Source organism: Lacerta agilis, chromosome 6, assembly GCF_009819535.1.
Source record: "Lacerta agilis isolate rLacAgi1 chromosome 6, rLacAgi1.pri, whole genome shotgun sequence".
Lineage (NCBI taxonomy): Eukaryota > Metazoa > Chordata > Lepidosauria > Squamata > Lacertidae > Lacerta > Lacerta agilis.
In genome coordinates this window covers 32,521,807-32,543,946 of record NC_046317.1, presented here as the reverse complement: position 1 = coordinate 32,543,946, position 22,140 = coordinate 32,521,807, and the positions used below count along the sequence as shown (strand labels likewise).

Below are 22,140 nucleotides of genomic sequence, written 5' to 3'. Positions count from 1 at the left end.
ATTTCAGGCCCCCCCCCCCCAGTGCTACCCATTAGGGATTATATTATTACAGTATTATTATTATTATTATTATTATTATTATTATTATTATTATTATTGCTATTAATTTTGTAAATCTCCTTCCACATATATGCCCAAGATGATTTACAAACATATCCTGAAAAACAGATGAAATAATGTTTAGAACTGTATAAGAAACAATGGAATACGGGTTTAAAAGCAACACAAAACAAACACCCAAGGCAGAGAGACCTTTTCATCTAGCTGGAAAAGTTTGTCGAAACAAAAACGACTTCAATTGTTTCCAGAAACTACAGATATTGAATAGACAGTACAGCAATGTCCAAAGGCAACCAGGATGGGGAAAGCTGTGCATGCATTATTTAATTGTTGCAGCCACTCAGCTCGTTGATTAAGGTTGGATATGTGGATTCCTGCACCAGTGTTAACTAGGGCTATTACCTGTGAAATGGCTTTGGGCGCTGAAAGAAATGTTCTGAACATGTCTCTGGACGTTCCTTCATCCAGGCAGTGGCTGGGATACAAAGAGCTCCTTCAGGCATGTGCATGCCCAGTGGGATTTTCCCTTTGAATGGCAGTCTGCTGTGCCACATCACAAATGCTTTTTAAACCCTCCCTTCAGTTTTCCTCACGCAGCATGGAGGGCTAATGACAAAAAAACCACATTTTTTTTTCTAAAAGGAAAAGGAAAGGTACAGTTGTATCAACCCACATGTACAACTTGCAAAATAAAGCAGCTGACAAAAAATAAAAACAAAACATTGGGTTGTATCCAAAGGTGCTTTTCGACCCATTGAAAAGCTGCTTTGGATTAAAGTGGAGAAATCTAGGAAGTCCCTCTGTTTGTGCAACCTCTTGTGTAAGACATTGCACTTTTGAATGGGCAACCAGTATGAAAACTGGAAACACAAAGAAAAACCTTAGCTCTAAGCCTCCTTTTTTCCATGCTGCGCATAATTTCTAAAAAATTATTTATTTATTTATTTATTTATTTATTTATTTATTTATTTATTTACATTTTTATACTTTGCTTCATCCTTCGATCTCAGGGTGGTTCACAAGATAAAAATACAATATTAAAACACATAAAAATAAGAACCAAACCAACAATCCCCCCTCCCACAACACACATATTTTGTCACTTTTTACTTGCCCCAAATCTCCTTGCGATTCAGTGTTCATGCAAAACTGAAATACCCCCCCCCCCAATATCTATTACTCTCCTAAAATAGTAACTCACCGTGCGGTCTTATTCATGTCTGCTCAGAGGTAAGTCCTATTGGTTAACATCTTACTTAGCTCTGTGAGGCTTACTTCCAGATAAGTGGGTACAAGATTACAGTCTTCGTTTTCTAGCTGGAAGAAATTTGCCCTGATCTATATGTGTATGTCCAGGTACAGTATTATGGAATAACAGAATCGTAGAATTGTGGAATTGGAAGGGACCCCCGAGGACCACCGAGTCCAACCACCTTTTAACCACAATGATGCTAATATTTTATAATCTGTATTCATTGATATTGGACAACAGCTGGCTTGCCTTTGTTGATTACAGTTACTGCCTGGGACTTGTATGGGGAAAATGCTTCATTTTTTGTCATATACAGTCTTCAAAGTTTTTTTAAAAAAATTCTTGCAGCATCATTGTAGAGTTGCATCCAAAGGTCCCATTCCTTCCACCAGAAAAGGGAAACCTGTGGATGCACCTCAGAGTGCTTCTAGCACAGGTGCCGCTTGAAATTTTGAAAAAAAATGTGGAGCTGTTCTAGAAACCTGAACTTGTGATTACTTTGTTTCCCCACAACTTTCGCTTCTCTTTGTTTTGTTGGTTTCTGTGTTCGGATTAGGTTTGTTTAGATGGTTTTGGCTGGATGTAGAAGCAGGCAACCCTTCAGGTGCTCTGGAACCAAGCCATATGCATGGTTTTTCAGGAGTAGCACTTTGAGTTGTACCAGGAAATGTATTGGAAGCCGTGGAGGAGTGCCATATGTTTCCATTACACAGCCCCAGTTAGCAGTCTAGTTGCAATCTAACATACCATTCATTGCAGTCATCTAACCTGGAGATGAAATAGTTCTGTAGAAACCAAGCCTTCCTTTGCAGTTGGTTGCCCAGCTATAATAGCATGCATTTAAGTCATGGACTGGTGCTAATCCAAGTATTACAGCTCAAAGTTTCCACAGTAGGTCTGAGCATGCTAGGGACACAATGACTTCCTGATCCACAGGGTATCCCTTTAGTGAGAAACAGTTGGCTAGAACAACATGATGTTGCCAATACTGCAATGTTTTCATCTGGAAAGGAAAAAGTAGCTCTGTAGCTCGGCGGTAGATCACATGTTCTACATGTAAAAAGTCCCAAGTTCAATCTTTGGCTTCTCCAAGTGAGACTGGGAAAGACTCCTGTTTGAAACCATGGAGTGTGGTTGATAGTCATTATAGGCAATACTGAATTAGATGAACCTAGGGTTTAATTTGGTACAAGCTGTCTTCCTATGTTGTAGAATCACAAAATATATTGGGTAATTACAATGGATGTAAAAAAGAGAAGTCAATAATTTACATCTCTCCACAGGCATCTAATTGCTCTGGGGAAATGGGAAGCACGAGACTACATATTTTTTAGCTTCAGTACAGTGGACAATTCACTAAGTGATAAATGACAATGCTGGACAGTTTAATCTATGAAATACTGGTCATCTGTACATCTGACCTCGTGATGGTGTGGAGAATCCTGTTATACCACGTAGAACTGACCAGAAATCGGGGGATGCCAGGAAATTCTAAGGTTTCCTTTAACATGTAGGCAGAAATTATAGACGACCATCTCATCATGTGGTTGTTAGGGTAAATGGTTGTCTGTGAAATGGGAGAAAGGGTAGAGAACTACCTGAGTGCATGTAAAAGGGGAAAAAATGTGCACTTATTCATCTTTGAGTTGGTGGACCTACTCCAGAAAGTACCATTTTTCTATATGGCAAGTTTCACAACCCACTTTAAGCATTTCTCAGCTTTTCTAAAAAAGCATTTTGCAATGTAGGATAGGTGCAGAAGGGAAGATTGACTTCAGGGGAAAAAAGAAAAGAAAAAAGTCCCATTGTGCACCTTTCCTATGCCCCTCTCTGGATTGGAGCACAGTGATTTAGAAATAAATGCCAGTATTAGTCAGGGATAGTCTTTTTTTTCTTTTTTAAAAAGAAAGCTCTTTATGTAATCTAGCCTTACTGATTGATTAATAGTGTTCCCTGGGGTGAAGTCTTCAATAAGCTCTGTTTGAAAAAGAATTGTTAAAAGCTGAAGAGCTACATTATATACTTTATAGGTCAAAAACAGCACCTCAAATTGTTCTCGAAAGACAATAGGAAAATAGTGCAGAAGCTTCTGTGGGTAACCAGGCTCCGCTAGGAGGTAGACCGCAGGATTCTGCCTCAGTTGGCAATATTCATCTCTTATTGAGAGCAATCATGGAAGATGTGTGATGATCAATTTTACATGTACCATTTACAGTGCTTTTGAGCCTCACTCTCGTGCTGCTGCACAAGTTTAAATGTGCTTATATCAGCTTTCTAAAATTGTTGATGGTGATACAGAAAGGAATAATTAGAATCTTATTTTATCCTTCCTGCATGTTTTGGGTCACCTGTGAACAAATGCCACCTGCATTTTTAGTCCACCATTTGGGTGACCCATTGGGAATGTCTTCTCTAGACATTTTACTTCTCATTTCTGGAGGAAAGTGTCACAATGGTCACAGTGACCTAGGCCCAGATTAGCATTCCTTGAGTCATACCCATTTTGATGATGGACTCTTTGTCATAGCCATTTCCTACACCTCCCTGCTCTCTGTTAAGAAAAAGGCAAGGTAAACATGAAATGCTTCCCTCTCTTTATTGACATCTCCTGGTGTGTGTGCATGTGGGTGGGAGGGGAGAACTTATCAATTTTGCCAGCAGTATGCTCTTTTCCTTTCCTTCAAAGCAGATATATATTTTTAATCAGTGCTGGTGCACATAAACCATGCCTTTTGAAACTGACAAGGTTTTCTGTAGCTTTAATTTCAACAGGGGCAATGGTAGAATTGACAGTGTATCAGATTCACTGGAAACCAAGTGGTAAGATGTTGAAGGGAGTGGTGATGGGCGGGTGGGGAAATCATGCAGAAGGAAGGGGTAATGCCTTGTCAGACTGTCACCAACCATGCCATGAAGGTAGTTGTGGGCCAATATGGGTCTGCATTTGAGGTAGACAAGTGAGAAAGTAACTGGAACTGGCAAAGATTCCCAGGTGATCTTCAAACATCTTGAAGGTGGAATCTCTATCTCTCTGTGAAGAGGTAGCTGCTATTTCCAGTGGCCCCTCCTGCTAATATGAACTGAGTAAAATCTTCAAGAAAAGGTGCCATAGTGATCTTGAGTATGCATTCTAAGAGACTGGATCAACTTCTCAGATCAATTCACTGTTTATGCCAGCATTGTGAATGTTATATGTGGGAAGAAATAAGCAGCATACTAAATGCTCTTTCTGTAAAGAAGTATTATGAAGACATGAATTGCTACAGCTTTGACCATTTCCTTTTTATATTGTTACTTCCGCTTATTAGCCCTGTCTTGAACTACCATTGACACTGACCTTGATGCCCCAAACAGCAATAATCGGTGCAGTCCTATGTATATTTATCTTCTTAGAAGTCCCACTGTGTTTGATGAGACTTGCTGCCTAGTAAGTGTGAATACGATTGCAATCGAAAATTATTTCAAGATGCAAGAACTCTTTGTCAAACATGCCAGATGATAATGTCAGTTGAAATCATCCATTTCCAGATGGTGGTATTCTGAGATCTAAGAAATTCAATGAGCATATTAAGTTTTCCATGTAACTTATGAGGATTAATTCCAAATTAAAAATAAATATAAGCAAGCTGTGGGCCAGTCTCTTTGCATAAACATTTGAAATGACCACAGCAATCTCAGATGGCCCCAATATTTCCGGTCTGTAGGTACTGGTCAAGTCATGATTCTCTAATATACTTTAGCTGTTGCAAACAAATAAACACCACCACCACCACCAACAACAACAACAAAAAGGAAATAAATGGAAACTCAACTCCGAAAGGAATGGTAAAGTAAGGCATCTGTTTAGACCTCTTTGAAACTCCCAGTCAATACCAGAGTCTTTTCCTATGAAAGTTTGGATTTGTTTGCGTTTCATATAAATCAGTTGACCTGGTCTCAGCAGCACTGCCTTTCAAATTGTTATATTCATTTCATTCCAAGCTTATTTCTTCCACAATTGGTCTCTGAGGTTTTATTTGCTGGTTCATTTCTTTCAGCCTGCAGCAAGCTTTGCTCTCTTCACCCACCCTCTGCTTCACGCAGCTCTTCTGGGTCTTCTGGTCTACAAAAGGTCAGGTTGTAGTGGTTTGTTTTTAGATTTGGGCATTGGACTGTTTCCTACTCGTGCCATGCAAACCCAAGCCATTCATTTCAGGAAGAGTGCAACACCCTGTAGAAAGGAAAACCTACACAAAAATTATTGGAATGCTTTGAACAACACTCTTTAATAGAACTGTCCTCACCTCATATAATGTACCTGCTTCACATTCAGAAATGTTCATTGGCAAATATAGCAATAATGGACATGACCAAACATTCCACAGCTTTTTCTTCCTCTCCAATGGCATATTAATCTTCTCCTTGTTTTCCAATATGATATGCATTCATTATACACCAGAGAAAATGAGTTCAATTTAGCTAAGGCTGCAAGGATTGCTCAACTATATCAATTAAATGGTGCAATTAACTGAATAATTTGTATATCAGACATTTGTTAAGAGCATTCAAAGTCTATTCCTGGGCTTGTAACAGCAATGTGCAGTTATTCACGGCATTCTTAAACAAAGGAATGTGTTGATTAGTTAGAGAAGATGCTCCTCTTTCAGTTGTTAATACTGGGCCTTATTTCAGTTGCCAGCTCATACCCTGGAGAGTGCAACACAGTTCAACACTGCCGAAAGGTGGTGAGACCTCTTGGCATCTCCTGCTCTATCTATTCCATCTCTTTCCTCAGCCTCTTCACATGCAAAACAATAATCCTGGTAAGATATGAGGAAAAGAGCTGAATAGGAGAAACTCAGTTTATTTTTGCACCTCTTAAAGGGTCAGTGTAGCAAATTTAGCCTTATTGCTTCTATAGGCGTGATTGCTCTGTGACCACTGCAAGCTGCATTGTACCCAAGATGCAGTGCAAAACTCCCTGATGCAGCACCAGAATTCTGTCCAAATGTTGATGCTTTAACAGTTATATCCAAAGGATTATTCATAAAGGGGGCCTTCAGTCTCCCCATTTTGGTGGCAGTCCCCACAAAGACACCTCTAAAGTTTAGAGGGCACATGTATAAAAATGTGTGTATTGGTGATAATAACATAGAAGATTGCATGATTATAGTAGGAGAAATTGCTTGCAGAAATGTGTATATGGGGCAATCCTATCCAAGAGTTTACATCACCTCTCTGCACCAGAAGTGGGATAATACCGTAGTTAAATATTGGCTCCTGCCTTTATGTCCGCCCCCCACAATTGAATTTTGTCAGTGCGGGAGGTGTGGCAGGGAGGTGGGATTGAATCCATCTTCCCTCATGCAATTTGGTTGTGTATGGCTCTGTTGCTGTGGATCTCTATTGATCTTACATACAAAGCTCAAAGGCTGCGTCCCATTGAATCCCTTCACAAAGGGAATGAACATAAAAAACAGTATTGGTAAAACATAATGAAATGAAACTAGAAAGATAAAGCCAAATTCATGTTCCAGACTCATGCTGTTTTCATCTTTGTAGGTCAACTGTGCTGCAAAAATCAAAATTTATACACAGTTGTGTAGGGCAAGGAGATATGGGGGGGGGGGGAGCTTGGTGAATGATGTTAAAGGACAATGGATAGTAAATGGATAGTAAATGGTGGAACAAAAAGTACCACCTGGGTCAAGCTGTTGTTTCATCTACAGCAGCTTGACCCAAAAATACAGTTCTTACCCAGGTTCTGGGAAAGCTTGGAATGTTTGAGTGTTTAATATATCTATGAAAAAAATAATGAATGATGAAACATTCATCATTCTAGGAACTAGAGCATAAAGGTTTGCAATACAGTTTGTTTGCCTTTTAACACACACACACACACACACACACACACTGGGGGGGGGGGAGAGGGAGAGGGAGATGCAGATGACATTTAGGGTGGTAGAAAAGACAAAAACAAAGCTTGAACAAACTGTCAGGCTCATTGACCTTATCTGCCTTACAGTACTAAAAACCTAAACAAATACGCAGAGACCTGGGCAGGTCATGGCAAGAGAACGGACTTGCCTCACTTGCCTTGGTCTGTTTGAGAACTGGCTCAGTGAATCTTCAGGAAACAAGGCAAAGCCTCTAAAGAGCGTTTCTTAAGCTGGGTTTGTAGACAGTGGTGAATTCTTAGCACTCTTGAAACCACCAGAACACAAGAACTTTAATGTCCATTTGGGGGGACATGAAAGGCTTTCTACAGCAGATATTGACACTGGTAGTCATAGGAGGTAGGGCTGCAGCTAATAATGGCTTTTCAGATTTGCAATCCAAATATACTTGCATTATTGAATCAAAATGGACAACTCCATAACTTTCATTGTCAAAATTGGCTGGAACATTTATTTAGTTTTGCTCCGAGCCTGGCAGCCTCATAGCTCACAAGATACCTGGAGCCTGGATTTGTAAACAGCACTCGGGGACTGTGTAGCTCACTTGGCCTGATTCATCTGGAATTGCAATAGATTTTGTTGAGCACCTATGCAAATCCCACAGCATGTTCTGCATCTGCAGACAACCAAACCCTACCACCAGACTTGGAAGGGCATTCAGTCTCATTTTGATTCAGCATGTGACTGGTCATGTGTTCCTCTTAGTTGTATGCATGGGCTCACAAGCATTCTGATGCTTTCCACTGCAATTCATGTACCGCATCCTCATCTTTGACTGTTCAGAGTGGCATCAAACTTTCAGTTCTGTACACACTTACACACAATGGAGTAAGCTCCATTGACTTCAGTGGGGTTTAGTTTTGAGTAGTGAGCATAGCTTTAGTTTCCCCTACCTCCTGGAGCATGAAATAGCCTTAAAGAATTCCCAGCTTCTTTGTTTTTCAAGCCCAGAGACGTTCTGATTCATCAGAATAACCAGAGAAGAAGTTTTCAGGGAAGGAGAGAGGAAGAGAATTTTGAGGCAAAAATAACAAAACACCTGGAATTTTTACTGCGCTGCATTAAAATAATACATGAGAGAACATGCTGGTTAAAGCCTGAGCTTTTTAGATAAAGGTCACATGTTGAACGTTTGCATAAATTTGCCGCACAGATTGCTTTGACATGTCACATTCTGTAAGCGCAGGCTCTCCTGTGGTGCTTCAGAGCAGCAGATACACATGCTCAACCTGCACAGCCATGGAGCATCATTTGCCTCTTGTGAGATGGTTAACTTAAAAGCACAGTGCATTTCCATTGAACTGAGAGTAGAGGATTTTTCTTCCTTTTACTTTTTGGCCTTTCTATGGCAGAACTACTTTACCCAGCCAAAGACACTATTTTCTTTCATTCCAAGGAGCTGAAAGCATCATTTTAGCCATCGCAGCCTTATGGCACAGTTGGCCAAATACTGTGCATGTTATCTCATAGAACTCAATAAGACATACTTCTGAGGTGATATGCATAGGACTGAGAAGTTATCCTCTCTTTCTACACATGCACATAGAAAATACCCATTTTCTTTAGTAGCAAGAGTTGGGAGGGGATTAATGGCAAGTGGATGGAGAAGAGCTGGATTCAACTATACATTATCTTAAAGGCATCATTTCATCTAATGGGCATGGGTTCAGTTTTTTAAGCTAGTATTTGCATGGGGGGGGGGAGTGGGAATCCCCCACTGGTGCCAATGGGTAATTTCCTTCCAAATTAAGAAAAGCACCAGCTTCAGAAAAGGAATTTCCCCTAGGACTGCAGGTAAGGAGAAAAAAGTTAACTGCTCTTCTTTGTAGCTCTTATGATCCCATTAACTGACATTCACCCCTCAGCTGATGTGATTTGTATTTTTATAAAATAGAAAATCTGTATACTAGATGACGCAAAGGGACACTTAATATGTAGCTTGGTCCTCAGCTGCATAGTGTCTTCCGCCTCTAGTTAAGGATTGGCACCGTAACCAATGTGTGTGTTTGTGTTTAAATTAATAAAATCATTTCTGGGTTAGGGATCAATTCCAGAGAAAGAAAGGTGTTTGTGGGAGATGGCAGTGTGAGAGCCTAATTGAACAAGACTGAAGTTCCAGGGATTTGTAAGTGGAACAGGTGAAAATGGCAGTGGTGATAATTTAATACTAATTACTTCCATCCTAGCAACTGTCTGCCAGGTGCTCTAAAGAACAAGAAAAGAGAGCTAGGCATGCACAGATCCCTTGCCCAGCTTTAGCAAAACCCCGGTGCCTATATTGTGGGTTTTATTTTTGCTCACTTTGTCCATCATTTCATTTATTCATTTATTTGCTTCCTTGCTTCCTTAGTTACATTTGCTGTCATGTTTCATAAAGCAGATGAAAAGAAATTAAAATTACCTATATGAAGCAACACCACAACTGCCTCAACACACACTATACTGGGGGAGGGGGGGAGGTGAAATCACAGTGGAAGCATGAAATCAGAAACGGAGGCACAATAATAAATAAATGCCATGTTAGTTCATTAGTCCTATTCTATTAAAAAAGGGGGCCACCAAAAAGAGAAAGGCCGGTCCTTGTAGTCCCTGTGATTACTTAAAACAAATGAGAATTTTGGTTTGATTTCTGTCATTCTGTGACTTGTTTTCATGATGCCTCAATGCAAAGCCTTAACACAAAGCTCTTGCAGTAGAAGATCCTCAGGGCATAAGAGAGAAAGGAAAAGAAGCAATGTATCTTGTACGTAAAGAATGTACCCCGAAGGAAGTCTCCCATTAGAACAGCATCCATGGAAACATGGAAGTAAAACCCCAGCAGCCGAGTTGAAGAAACCCCTCTTACCTTTGCCACACATGTTAAGAGGCTTCAGTCAATAAGCATGGCTGCTTTCCACAAGCTTTGACTCCAGCAAGACGGAGTGCAGAGCAGATTGTAGCCATGTCTGCAAAGTAGGTGGTAGAATCTTGCTATGGGGAAGGTGACTCATCCTTGCATAAGAGTCAGCCCATGTTCAGCATTCATCAGCAGCGCAGTTGGGTGTCAGCTTATAAATACTGGGCACGAAGAAGTAAGATATCATCAGAGCTGCCACTGCTACAATGTTCTCTTTAAAGCCCAGCGTAGCAGAGTAACTGGAGCGCTGGGTTTGGATGTGAGAACCCTCCATTCATTTTGCTGTTCAGCTGAAGCACACTGGGACAGCTCTGGGCAAGCTATGGTTTCCTGCCCTACTCTGGTTGTAATAGCTAAAACGCTGTTTCAGTGCTAAGGAAGGAAGGAAAAAACAAACAAGTCTCTCTGATATATGATCCTCTATCCCTTCATCTCCTACAAGTTCTCCAAAAAATAATCAGAGGAAGATCTGTGGCATGTGGGGTTGCCACTGTTGGAAGCCCATGGATGAGCTCTGGGATGTCCTAGCTTTGCTGCTCCATCTTCCCTTTCTTGTTGTTGCCTGGTGAAGTGTTGTTGCCCAGGGATACAGCATCTGCTTTGCATGCAAAGGATCCCAGTTTCAGTCCCCAACATTGCCAGGAAGTGCTGGGAGAGAACCCTGGAGAGCTTCTGTAGTCAGCACATGAGTAATTTATAAGGTGGATTTCAGAATCTAGTAACATAATTTTTAGATCAGAATTCAGAATCGATATACCTGTGTTTTATTTATTTATTTATTTATTTATTTATTTGTTTGTTTGTTTGTTTGTTTATTAAAAACCAAAGCCTGGATACCAGGAATTCAACGTAGCGCTTATGCCCCATTAGATGAATCCATCCCCATTTGGGGGGCATTTTGATGACAAAGCTTGGAGCAGCCTCACTGATTCTATGCTGCCAAGGACAATGCAAGAGCTAAAGATTATAGCATGACAATTAGACCTTCTCAATCTATTTCCAGGCCCATGCAAAAAAACAAAACAAAAAAACAAATCCAATGGTGTGTCCAACTTCGCATATCAGATCATGTAAACAAAACTTTCTTGGATCTGCAGTCAGTGCCCCAATCCTTTCTATAATGCAAAAAGCTCTGTGCCATACACACTGACTGGCCAGTGTTCTCCAGGGTTTGAGGCAAAAGTCTCTCCTAGTCCTAACTGGAGATATTGGGGTTGGGCCTGGGACCTTCTGCATGCAAGGCAGATGCTGTGGCCCCTCTCCTAGTTCAGAGATGCCCTACAAGGAATTGATTTGCCTCAACACAGTTCAGATCATGTGATCTGTTCCAGGGATAATTGAACCCATGTTGTTTACTATCTCATCACAGTGGAAACCTGACAAATTGTGCTTTTGTTTATTTTCTTCTCCATGCTCCCCAGGCGATGTGCAGGGCAGCCTTTCCGAACTTGGCACCCTCCAGATGTCTTAGACTACAGCTCCCATCATCCCTGACCATTGGTCAAGCTGGCTGGGACTGATGGGAGTTGGATCTCAACAAGATTTGGAGGGCACCAGATTTGGGAAGGCTGAGCATGTATTATCCTATCACAGTTCTGGCATGGACTGAAATGTCCTAAGCGCTGAACTGTGAAAGGGAAGAAAAACTGTTAGCCTCTAGGACAAAATCACAATATTTAAATGCCATCTCTGGTGCATTGCCTGTGAACAAACATGAAACCTTAAATAGCATACTTAAGAAAGGTTTCATCTTTGTTTTTCAAGAGAATGGCCATAGGAGCTCCTGCTGCAATGATTCTATGAGCCAACTGGATCAGTTAAGCGTGCTCCCCACCGCCATCAATTCTGGTTTTGTCGCTTTGTAGGGATATAAAAGAGGAACAGAGAGCAAAAGTACCAGTTGTGCTTTTCCAAGCAGAGCCATGATGAAAGTGGTTCAACGGGGTTCAGACGGAGAGGGTGCGGCAGCTTGCCAGTGTTAAAGCCAAAGCAAACTGCTGTTAACATGGAAATGGCTGAAGAGGCTGACCTCATGCCTCCTAGGATTAAGCTGAAATCTTGCTGGCGCCATGGTGGGAATATTGAAAGGAGCTGTAATCCTGCCACTTTGAATGAGCCAAACTGGCAGGGCCCATGCGCACAATCAGCAGCTGAATGGGATCTCTCCCCCTGCTCGCCCCAATATTAACAAATGAGTAGAAGCTGCTTAGGGCTGTAAGAAAAAAAGATGTAGGCAGCCAGGGAAGCGGGGGGGGGGGGAGAGAGAGAGAGAGAGAGGCCAAATTGCCTGCTACCTGGAAGAGCGCAATTGTGTGGAGGCTGCTGTTATGAAATTGCTGCGCCAGAATAATAGGTGAATTGTTCCAATGCCTTCCACTTCTCCTGTGGATTAACTGACTTTACATTATTTCCCAGTGATACACGCTGTATTATTTATTGCCATAATCAGTAAGATCCCAATGCCATAAATAACTCGGATCCGACGATGTGACTTTGCTTTATGGACCCACATTAATGGTTTAAATTAGATTTCATAGGAAGCAGCTATGGCTTTGTGTCTTCCACGAAGATGCTCAGATTTCCTTGCATCTCAACTCCGGCCCTCCGTCTGTGAAATGTTGTTTTTTTTTTTTATAGAGAAAGGAGCAGAAATCCTAAAATATATTGACTTGTGTGAGTACAATCAACCAAGGGAAGTGTATTACAAGAGGGAGGATCACAGGCCATTTATGTTATGGGGAGCCACTTCCCTCCAAGGATACAAATGGGTGACCTTTACTTTGCAGCGTTAAATGCCCAGGGGTCATTTGTGCAAGACACAGGGAGCTTTAACTGGAACAGGCCAATCTCATAATGGCTGTGTCAGCCGCAGCAGTGCAAGAACAGGCTTGTGCTGCAGCAGTTAAAATAGCATTTTATGTGATGTTAATGGTGCAGAGTCACACAGATATGTCCTGCTTGCCAAATACATTGCCCCCCAATGACCTCTTGGCACCACTTGTTGCTGGCACAAAGGGCTATAGCTAGGGATGGATGGGGGGGGCTTCCTACCCCAGGGAAACTCTAGACCCATTCCTTGAATTTTCAGCTCTCATTGAACTGGGTCCTCTGAAGATCCATTTATTTGACCAGACCTTTAGAGGATATCAACGGTTGACCTGGTTGTGGTATTGCTGTTATTGCTTCTGCTGGTTTCTTGTTGTTCTGTTTTTCTGTTTTGATTTGTGGCTGATATTGTCATTCCCATTGTGTTTTATTATACCCTGCCCTGGGATCATTACTGCGATGAAGCGGGTGGGAAATAGCCATGTCTTTTCAATAAGCAGGCCAATCGGTAATAGTGGGGAAGGAATTCTGAGGGTTCCAACAGTGCCTGAAAACGAAAGGCACCGAGGCTCAGATTAAGTCGTCACCCGTGCTTTGCTGTTCTTCCCATCCCAGCCACTGTAGGCACTAAAGGGGGGAATCGGGTCCTAGTGCTGGAATAAAGCTGAGGATTTATTCCCTTGTATCTTTCCTAGAAATTGTGGACCTTGATGCCAGTGCTACTACATGCTAGAGGAAAAAATCAGAGGCAGACCTATACAGGCCTATACATACCCAGCTTGGACCAGCACATCATAATATAATGATGATGATGATGACGATAATAATAATAATAATACTAAATTATTTATATGTCACCCATCAGACTGGGTTGCCCAAGCCACCCTGGGTGGTTTGCAAAGATTAAAACACAGTAAGACATCAAACATTAAAAACTTCCCTATACAACGCTGCCTTCAGATATCTTCTAAAAGTCAGATGGCTGTTTATTTCCTTGACATCTGGTGGGAGGGTGTTCCGCAGAGTGGGCGCGACTACTAAGAAGGCCCTCTGCCTCACTTCTTGCAGTGAGAGAACCACCAGAAGGCCCTTAGTGCTGGCCCTCAGTGTCTGGGCTGAATGATGGAGGTGGAGATGCTCCTTCAGGAATGCAGGGTTCAAAGCTGTTTAATTACCGTATTTTTCGCTCCATAGAACGCACCGGACCATAGGGCGCACCTCATTTTTAGAGGAGGAAACAAGGGAAAAAAAAATATTTTTCTGGTTTTCCTCCTCTAAAAGCCCTTTTGTGTGTGTGTGTTTTTTTTGAGGATCAGCTAAAAGTTTTGCAGCTTTTTTGCAAAGGGAAAAGCCCTGGCTTTTTGAGGATCAGCTAAAAGTTTTGCAGCTGTTTTTGCAAAGGCAAAAGGCTTTTTTTAGGATCAGCTAAAAGTTTTGCAGCTTTTTTTGCAAAGGGAAAAGCTCTGGGTTTTTCCCCGAGGGTCAGCTAAAGGTTTTGCAGCTTTTTTTGCAAAGGGGGAAGAGCAAAGCTCCTTTTGCAAAGGGGGAAAAGCAAAGAGGAAAAGCCCCATTTTTATGAGGTTTAACTCACATTTCTGAAAAATCTTAAGGAAAGGGAGCCTTTTCTACTGTTTCCAGACAGATAATCTAATCAGCCAGTCACATGCCTTGGGGAAACAAACAACCTCCCTCTGCAGCACATTCAACAAAGGAGGGCGGGGCTGAAAGGGAGCCGGGACTCTTATCTCTCTCCCGATCTCTTGCTGATCAGCTGCTGAGCGGGGTCCTTTCAACACTCCCTTTTCTCTTTGTAAAATAAAAAGCATGACCCTCTTTTGGCCCCTGGGCAATTCAGCTCCAGGAACCACCATTCGCTCCAAAAGACGCACAGGCATTTCCCCTTACTTTTTAGGAGGAAAAAAGTGCGTCTTATGGAGCAAAAAATACGGTAATCATCCTGGCCCTAGCGAAAAGACAAATCACAAGAGGGCAGAAAGGTGCCTACCATGATATCCTAGGGGATGAAACTTTCCCTCCTGATATTGCGTAAGTCTAGTTAAAATTTCAGAAGGCACCTGTCCTCGAATTCGTCTACGGTGTGAGTGGAAGGCAATTTTGTATTCTTTTGTGAAGCTGTAAAGTATGTACACCTTCTGGTTCTCTCACAGTATGTGTCAGTCTCTGAAAATATATAAAGCAAAAATGAAAAAAGCAACATGCCTTGAAAAGGTGATGCAGGCATCATGAATGACTTCAGCCCTGCGGCATTTAAAAAGGTATAATGATCCGTAGATACTGCAAACTATCATTTTATGCCTATTGTGATGATAGTAGGGTTTCTAGTCTACACCAGTATTACAAAGAGCTTCTGCCATTACGCTGTCTCAGGAAACCCAGTTGTCTAATAAAGACAAAAAAAGCATCTTTCTGTCTCTCTCTTTCTCTCCCCCCCCCTCTGTTCCACAAGTTCAGAAGGCAATGTCAGTAAAAGTTCTGGAACTACGGGGGTGGGGATTCTTGCTACCTGGGATTGGGAATGGAGGAGAAATTGGTTTGGTCTGGATTTTGATACAAACCAACTAAATTTTCCAGTCCCGGACATATCTGTGGATTGAATGCAGCTTTTTGATCAGATTGCACACTTCTCTGATTTGTTCAAAATGCAAACAAAAATGCTTACTTCATTGAAAATATGGATTCAAAGTACATAATTTAAGGGAAAATGCATTGAAAAGCAAATAAAAAACATGTATTTTGGGTAAACAATGGTTGTACTAAATGTATACAATTAAAGTGCATTATTTTGAAAAATCCTCAAAATCTGGAACATAATAGACTGACTGAATGCACACAAAACTTAACATGGAAAGGAATTAAGCTGATCCATCACTAAGTTAAGAATAGACAGTGAAAGCATTAGATAACAATTTATAAGACTGTGGGGGAGAGAATCAGTGTATCTGCACTAACTGCTTATTTGAAAATAACTTGAGGTGCTGCAGATAATATTGATCTGAACATTTAAACTAGCAATGAACGAATCTGTAAATCTTGGTTTCTCTCCTTTTGTCTTTTCCCCAGTGTTGACTTCACCATATTTCTGCATCAGTTTGTGATTTTGTTAAAAAAAAAGTCCTCATGAAAATATATCAGTATTTTAGTGTGCATTTGTCCTAATAGAAGCATTTCTGCAAATACATTTTCACATGTCACTTTCAGTACTATATGCAGTTTCATGCAAACATTCCCCCTGTATATGCATTTCTGTACACAGTTTGGGTTGAAGAACTGCCTTACAAAATTCAGAGAAATGCGAATTTTTGAAGGGCGTCATGAATTGTTTCAGAAAGTGTACATCAAAATATAAACTGAACCAAATTTCACCACCATCCCTACTCTAAACCTCCAAAATAAGGACTGCTGCGAGAATCTGATGGATTCACTAGAGTTGTGGCAATCTGGAATAAGGCCCATAATGTCCCTTGTGGGTCTGATATTCTGGAATAGATTGCAATCCTTTAAAAAATAATGGATGCATTCTAAAGCAGCACTCCACAGCCCTGTACTTATCTCAGATATTCAAGGAAGCCAAATGGGAAGTTGAAGAAATATGCCAGTTAACAAAACCTTCATTTGTTTATAGACAAAGAAAATACCCACAACATGACCAAACAGGCAATGCATGCACCATTATCAGATGAATCTCACTGCTCATTAGATATGAAGCTCTTTGGTATCATTTGAATGACCATAACTTGAATTATATGAATTATATTCTTTGCCCCCACAAAAGCTAAGTTTTTTTTTTGTCTGATGAGGTAGAAATTCATCAAAACCCATTATCAGTTTGAGCAATTTTACATATGTAAGGGTGCTGCCTGAGCACAAAACTAGTAAGAACCAGTTTTGGGGGGGCCTAGCTGACAGCTAGAGTTAAAAACAGCTCCAGATAAGATGCAAGGAGGCCATTGGATGAGTGTTTTCAAGGACTGTGGTTAGAGGAAGAGAACGTGAGGTGTTGGGGTGACAAGTGGTAGCAGAAAGAAGTTGGCTAGAACAGGGGCCGGCAACCTAAGGCCCATGGGTCACAAGTGGCCCATGGGGGTTGTTTAACTGGCCCTTGGACCCCTGCTGCCTGCTCGGTTGGCTCCCGTGCGCCGTGCTAAACCGGCATGGAGCAGAGTAGGTACTGCCTTCCGCGATGCTGGCTGGCTTCCTGCAGCCAATGGGAAGCTACACACGCCTCCTCCGCGCCAGAAGGAGCACTGGAAATAGCGCGTGCACACTCTTGCCCACCATGGTGTCTGCGGGACCATGAACCAGCCCAAGCCACAAAAAATTGCCGATCCCTGGGCTAGAAAATAGGTGATGCATTTTCTCCTCTCTAGGGGTGTGCTAATGGACATGCTCTCATAGACTCTTTTGGACTCTCCCCGTACCAGTGTGGCTGCGTATGGCATTAGGCCTGAATCCAGAAACACCTGTGCTACCTCTTAACAAATTGCAAACAGACAGCAACAGAGTACCTATGAACTAGGGAAACTGCCTGCATGGTAAAAAAGCACCTTGAAGCTGTAAGTTCTGATTCATAAACATAACTTTAATGCACTAATTTACATTTTTCTGGTGGCTACAAAGGAACCAAGGACGGCAGTGATCAGAAGAGAAATGCTTTGATTTGTGCTCATCTTCTTGTTTTCTTACACATTTGAAAGGATTCTGAAGCAGGTAAAGGTGAACATACCTGCAGGAAATATGAGAATAATTTGGAGATACAAAAGAATGAAAATTCAATGAAGACCTCATCCAGTATTGGGCATGTGCTTAAATTTAGGTGTACATCCTGATGGAGGCTCCATTTGGCCAAAGTTAAGCACCCTTAAGGCATATTGATTTCAGTGAGGGAGATGTAAGCTCATTTAACTGTTTTGTTGAAATTAACGGATGCTTAATATGGGCTCTTGTAAGAGGTTCCTTACAAAATAACTTGCCTGAAGATAAGGTAAAATTGCCCATAAGTAATTAACTTTAGCTGGATTGGGAAGGTAAAGTTATGGCTTACTTCTGGTGACTGCAACAGAACTTGTTGGTACTGACAAACGAGTTCCATTGGTTTCAATGGGACATGCAGGGCAATTGTAGCTAGAGTCAGTATTTACTCAGAAAATAACCCTTCTGTTGTGTTAACCCATGTATATAAATGGATATAGGATTACAGCTTTATTACAACTAACTTTAGCTCTCCATGTCCCACATGGCATTTCTTCCCATTTCCCCCTGCTGATACAGCCTGTACCACTTAGCATGGAAGGGCATTTTTGGCTGACATGATGATTATGCTGGCTAGTGGACTGACTTTGACAGGTAGGATGTCAAGGCCAGAAGCAAAGGCTCTGAGAACAGATTAAATCTAAAGTTGATGAAATGGTCCGAAGTCACTGCTTGGCCATTTCCCCAATATATAGAACATTTGAAACTAGCAGAGAAGCTTCTCTTGGACGTGCCACCCACATAAGTTTTCCTGGGAATTTACTTTCTGTCTGTCTCAATTCCCTCTGCAGTGTCAATTTATCAGCTCAGACTCATTAAGAATACATCTGCTCACAGTCTCCTGGGGACTGATATGTCTCAGCATGCAACCTCATTCGTAGGCCCCTACCATAAGCTCTTGCAAAAGCAGCATGCAATTATTAGGACTTTATTCATTTCATACTTCACACTGTTTTGCTTCAGAGTGGCTGTGAGCTGTTCAGTGGGATCTCATGAGTTGAAGTTCAGTGGGCAGGTGAAGTAATTCCTTTCAAGGTAAATGCAGTTAAGGTACCCCAGTATTCCAACATCATCCCTGCAAGTCACGATACATCTTTAACACACATACTGTAGTTCACCTTCTGGAGGACTATCCAAAGCACAAGACTGTCATTCTTAATGGGAAGGATTTGGTTGATGCCTGCCTTCTTCTTGAAATTATATGGTTAGACAATTGCAATTTGTTATTTGTGAGGTTACCAGAGGGTAGACGTCTTCAGCTCAATTTCATTTAGAATACAGCTGTTTCTGATCTTATGGGGCTGACGCTTTCTCAGCAGGCTCCCCTTCATTTCCAAATCTCCCCACAGGCTCTTCGAACAGTTTTGATGTTATGGTTTTGTTAATAAACAAGCAACTTAGATTTAGTGCTTTTTGTTTCATGAACTTTTATTAACTTCCACTTGTTTCTCACTTTGCACTGGCTGTGGATAACAATGATTATGTTCCCCTCAATCCCCGGTGGTGCTTTATAAAAAGCTATTCAGGTTTCATGAAACAAAAAACCAATTCAACTATAATGTGTGGGTGTTGTTGTCCCCCCCCCCATGGGGGAATACATATGCCATAGAGTACAAAATCTACATGAATTTTGGGGCTGCATAAAATATTCACCAGTTCCAATATTAAGAGTTGCTATAGACAGTTTTGGCAAGGTGTAAATTTCATCTTAGAAAGATTTAATTGATGCCCTTTTAGTTCACCAGTTGTGCCCACAGATAAGAGTGGAGGTGGGTGGGGCGCAAGGAGCAACACAGTGTCCCAGACTCAACTAACCTGGTGCACGAGTGGAAGCCAGTTCCCACTAGCACAGTGAGGCTTTCTCCCCTCTCCTCCCTCTGTGTGGCCCTTCAGTTCCTCCAAGTCTATTCTGGAGGGTCACAAGAATCCTTAGAACAGTGTTCAGTGGAGGAGATAGGGATTGTTCTGTTTGGCAAGCAAAAATGCTTGTGCTGGTAGAAAAATGCACTATTTCTGAATCCATGTCTTTCAAGAAAAGCTCTGTAACTATCCTCCTGAAATTTGGCAGGCATTATACACTCAGAAGGGGTTCTGTGCCTGCAAATTTAACCAAATTCTGCCAAAAAGTAAAGGAACCATAATAGTGAACGAGGAGACATTAAACTTTCATTTTCCTGAAGTGAGGCCACTTTCTGAATGGCCAAATCAAGGCTTTTCCTGAATCTAGTGTTCAGTGCACATCCTTATTTGGGGCCATGACTTTTCAGTCATTTGGTTTGGGGGGGGGCTAGGGGAAGTACTATTCTGACAAAGATACTGCAAATGACAATACTCATATTAGTGGCTTATTGATAGTTGAGTCTTATTAAGTCTTGTTTCAGAAATGCAAGAATTGGGAACAATACAGCCAAAATGTTTTATTTGGGCAATACAAATACAATCAAATCAAAAATATCACAGATTTTCATACATTAGTAAGAAGTTACTGTACACTTGAACAGTTGCCATTTTATACAGCTAACAAAGCTTTACCTTTAATAAAATGTATTTTCCTCTCACATAAAATATACACTTTTCACTGACGTATTTTACATCATACACCTCTCTGGGATAAGAAACATTTCACAAACAATGCACAACAGAGGCCATCTTCTCTAAACCCATACAAAATATTACATTGAAGCGAGAAACACTGTAATATCCTACTATAGGCTGCCGCCCTCAAAGTCATATTCTGTTGCTACTTAAAATACTACATGCATCATAAAATGCTGTACATTGATTGAAGATTGGACACATCAGATTTGCTCAGCACTCTGCATTGTACTTTAGAATGTCAAGCTTCTAGCTAGATCAGTGGCACACTTGCATCTTTCTTTGTGTCCAAATATGTGCAATTCAGATAATGGCCCACATGTTAAATACTGTGTTTTGGCAGCACAACACCAAGAGTCGTTATTTGGTATCTCTGTGTGCCTTGAAGGCATGCAGTTCTGTAAAAGTTGAAGGCTGACTTCTGTTTGCAGACATTAACCCCAATTCAGAGATTGCTCTATGTAGACATGTGAGGGGCCCTTGCGCATGGTAACACCTTTATGCACACCACAAACCCACAATGGAGCCCAGTGATTAAGGGCAGGAATGGCAGACATAAGAGACCTGCCCTCTGTACAGATAGCTCATTGCTGGATAGCATCACATTTGAGCAAAGGAAGCATCATCCAAGGCTGGGGAAGCAGGTGCACTAGGTCTTACGCACATGCTTATGTGCATGTACACCCCCAACACTCCTCACAGTATTATGAGAATGCACCTTCTCATTTGTTTCTTGATGTGGATGAAAACACCTGTATCCAGGGTCTGTAAAGCTACATGCAGATTTCCATACTTGGCACGAGCCACATGCAAAGCCTAGTTGCGCACAAGAATCTCTGGCTCAGGGCCACATGTACCCATTTTACTGAAAACTACCTTGTGGTAATAGAAGAGTTAGTGTTAATCTTGAAACAGGTCCTTTGCAAAATGTATAAATCTGAACCTGGAGTCAACGGTTTCATGCTGCGGGAGGGAAAATACAGCCTTTATGGTGCCATGTTATAGATTCTGCAGTAGTCTCATGGTTTCCCTTCCTATCCATATAATAGAGAGGAGGGGGGAAATGTTCTCCCAGAAAACATTCTAGCCATGCTGCAACCCAAAGAACAATAGTAGCAAGCCTCTTTACACTGCAAGGTTTCTTCTATGCTTTTGATAGGAAACTACCAACTGATTTGGTTTTTTCCATCAAGTGTCATCCTATTTAAAGAGCATGTGACGGGAGAAAGTCCCTTGAATCCTGCATAGTGATGCTAGGATCTAGGCAAACCCCATGTTAAATTCAATGGGACTTGAATTCCAAGCAAGTATTTATAAGAACGAAGCCTTCGATTCAGGACAATTTGTGATGGCAGTTGACTTGTTTGACTGTGAGTCTCCTCCAGCCATGCATAATGTGCATTGGGGGCAGATTTGAATAGCAAAAATAGTATGCAAGTGAAGAGAGCTAAGCCTCCCTCCTCCCATAGCTTACCTAGCCCCGATCTGTTGCCTGAATACTTTTTCCACATTAGTCAGACTCTGATGCAGTGAGTGAGTCTAGCTTGGAGAAAACACCTGGAGAGGTAATGAATAGTGGGGAGGTAAAATGCAAGAGGAGGAGGGTTCAGCTCTCTCCCGTGTGCTCTTTCTGCATTATGGTTGGACCACAGTTCTCTGTAGGTTAGTTTCAGCATTAAACCAACCGACTTGCCAGCATGGTGGATACTTTGAATCTTAGAGACTCAATGAACCTCAGGTCAAACTGCATCAATAGAACCATCTCTCTCAGAGTTTATCCCCTTCAGTTAACCAGAATAATTCCT

The 22,140-nt window shown here is 41.5% G+C and overlaps 1 long non-coding RNA gene across 1 annotated transcript in view; it reads left to right on the top strand.

The window, feature by feature from the left end:
* LOC117048239 overlaps positions 1-22,140 on the top strand; it is a 98,267-nt gene that overhangs the window by 3,856 nt on the left and 72,271 nt on the right. Inside the window, exon 3 of the long non-coding RNA XR_004426819.1 lies at positions 5,350-5,423. This is a non-coding gene — a long non-coding RNA (uncharacterized LOC117048239). The remainder of the gene's footprint in view (positions 1-5,349; positions 5,424-22,140) is intronic.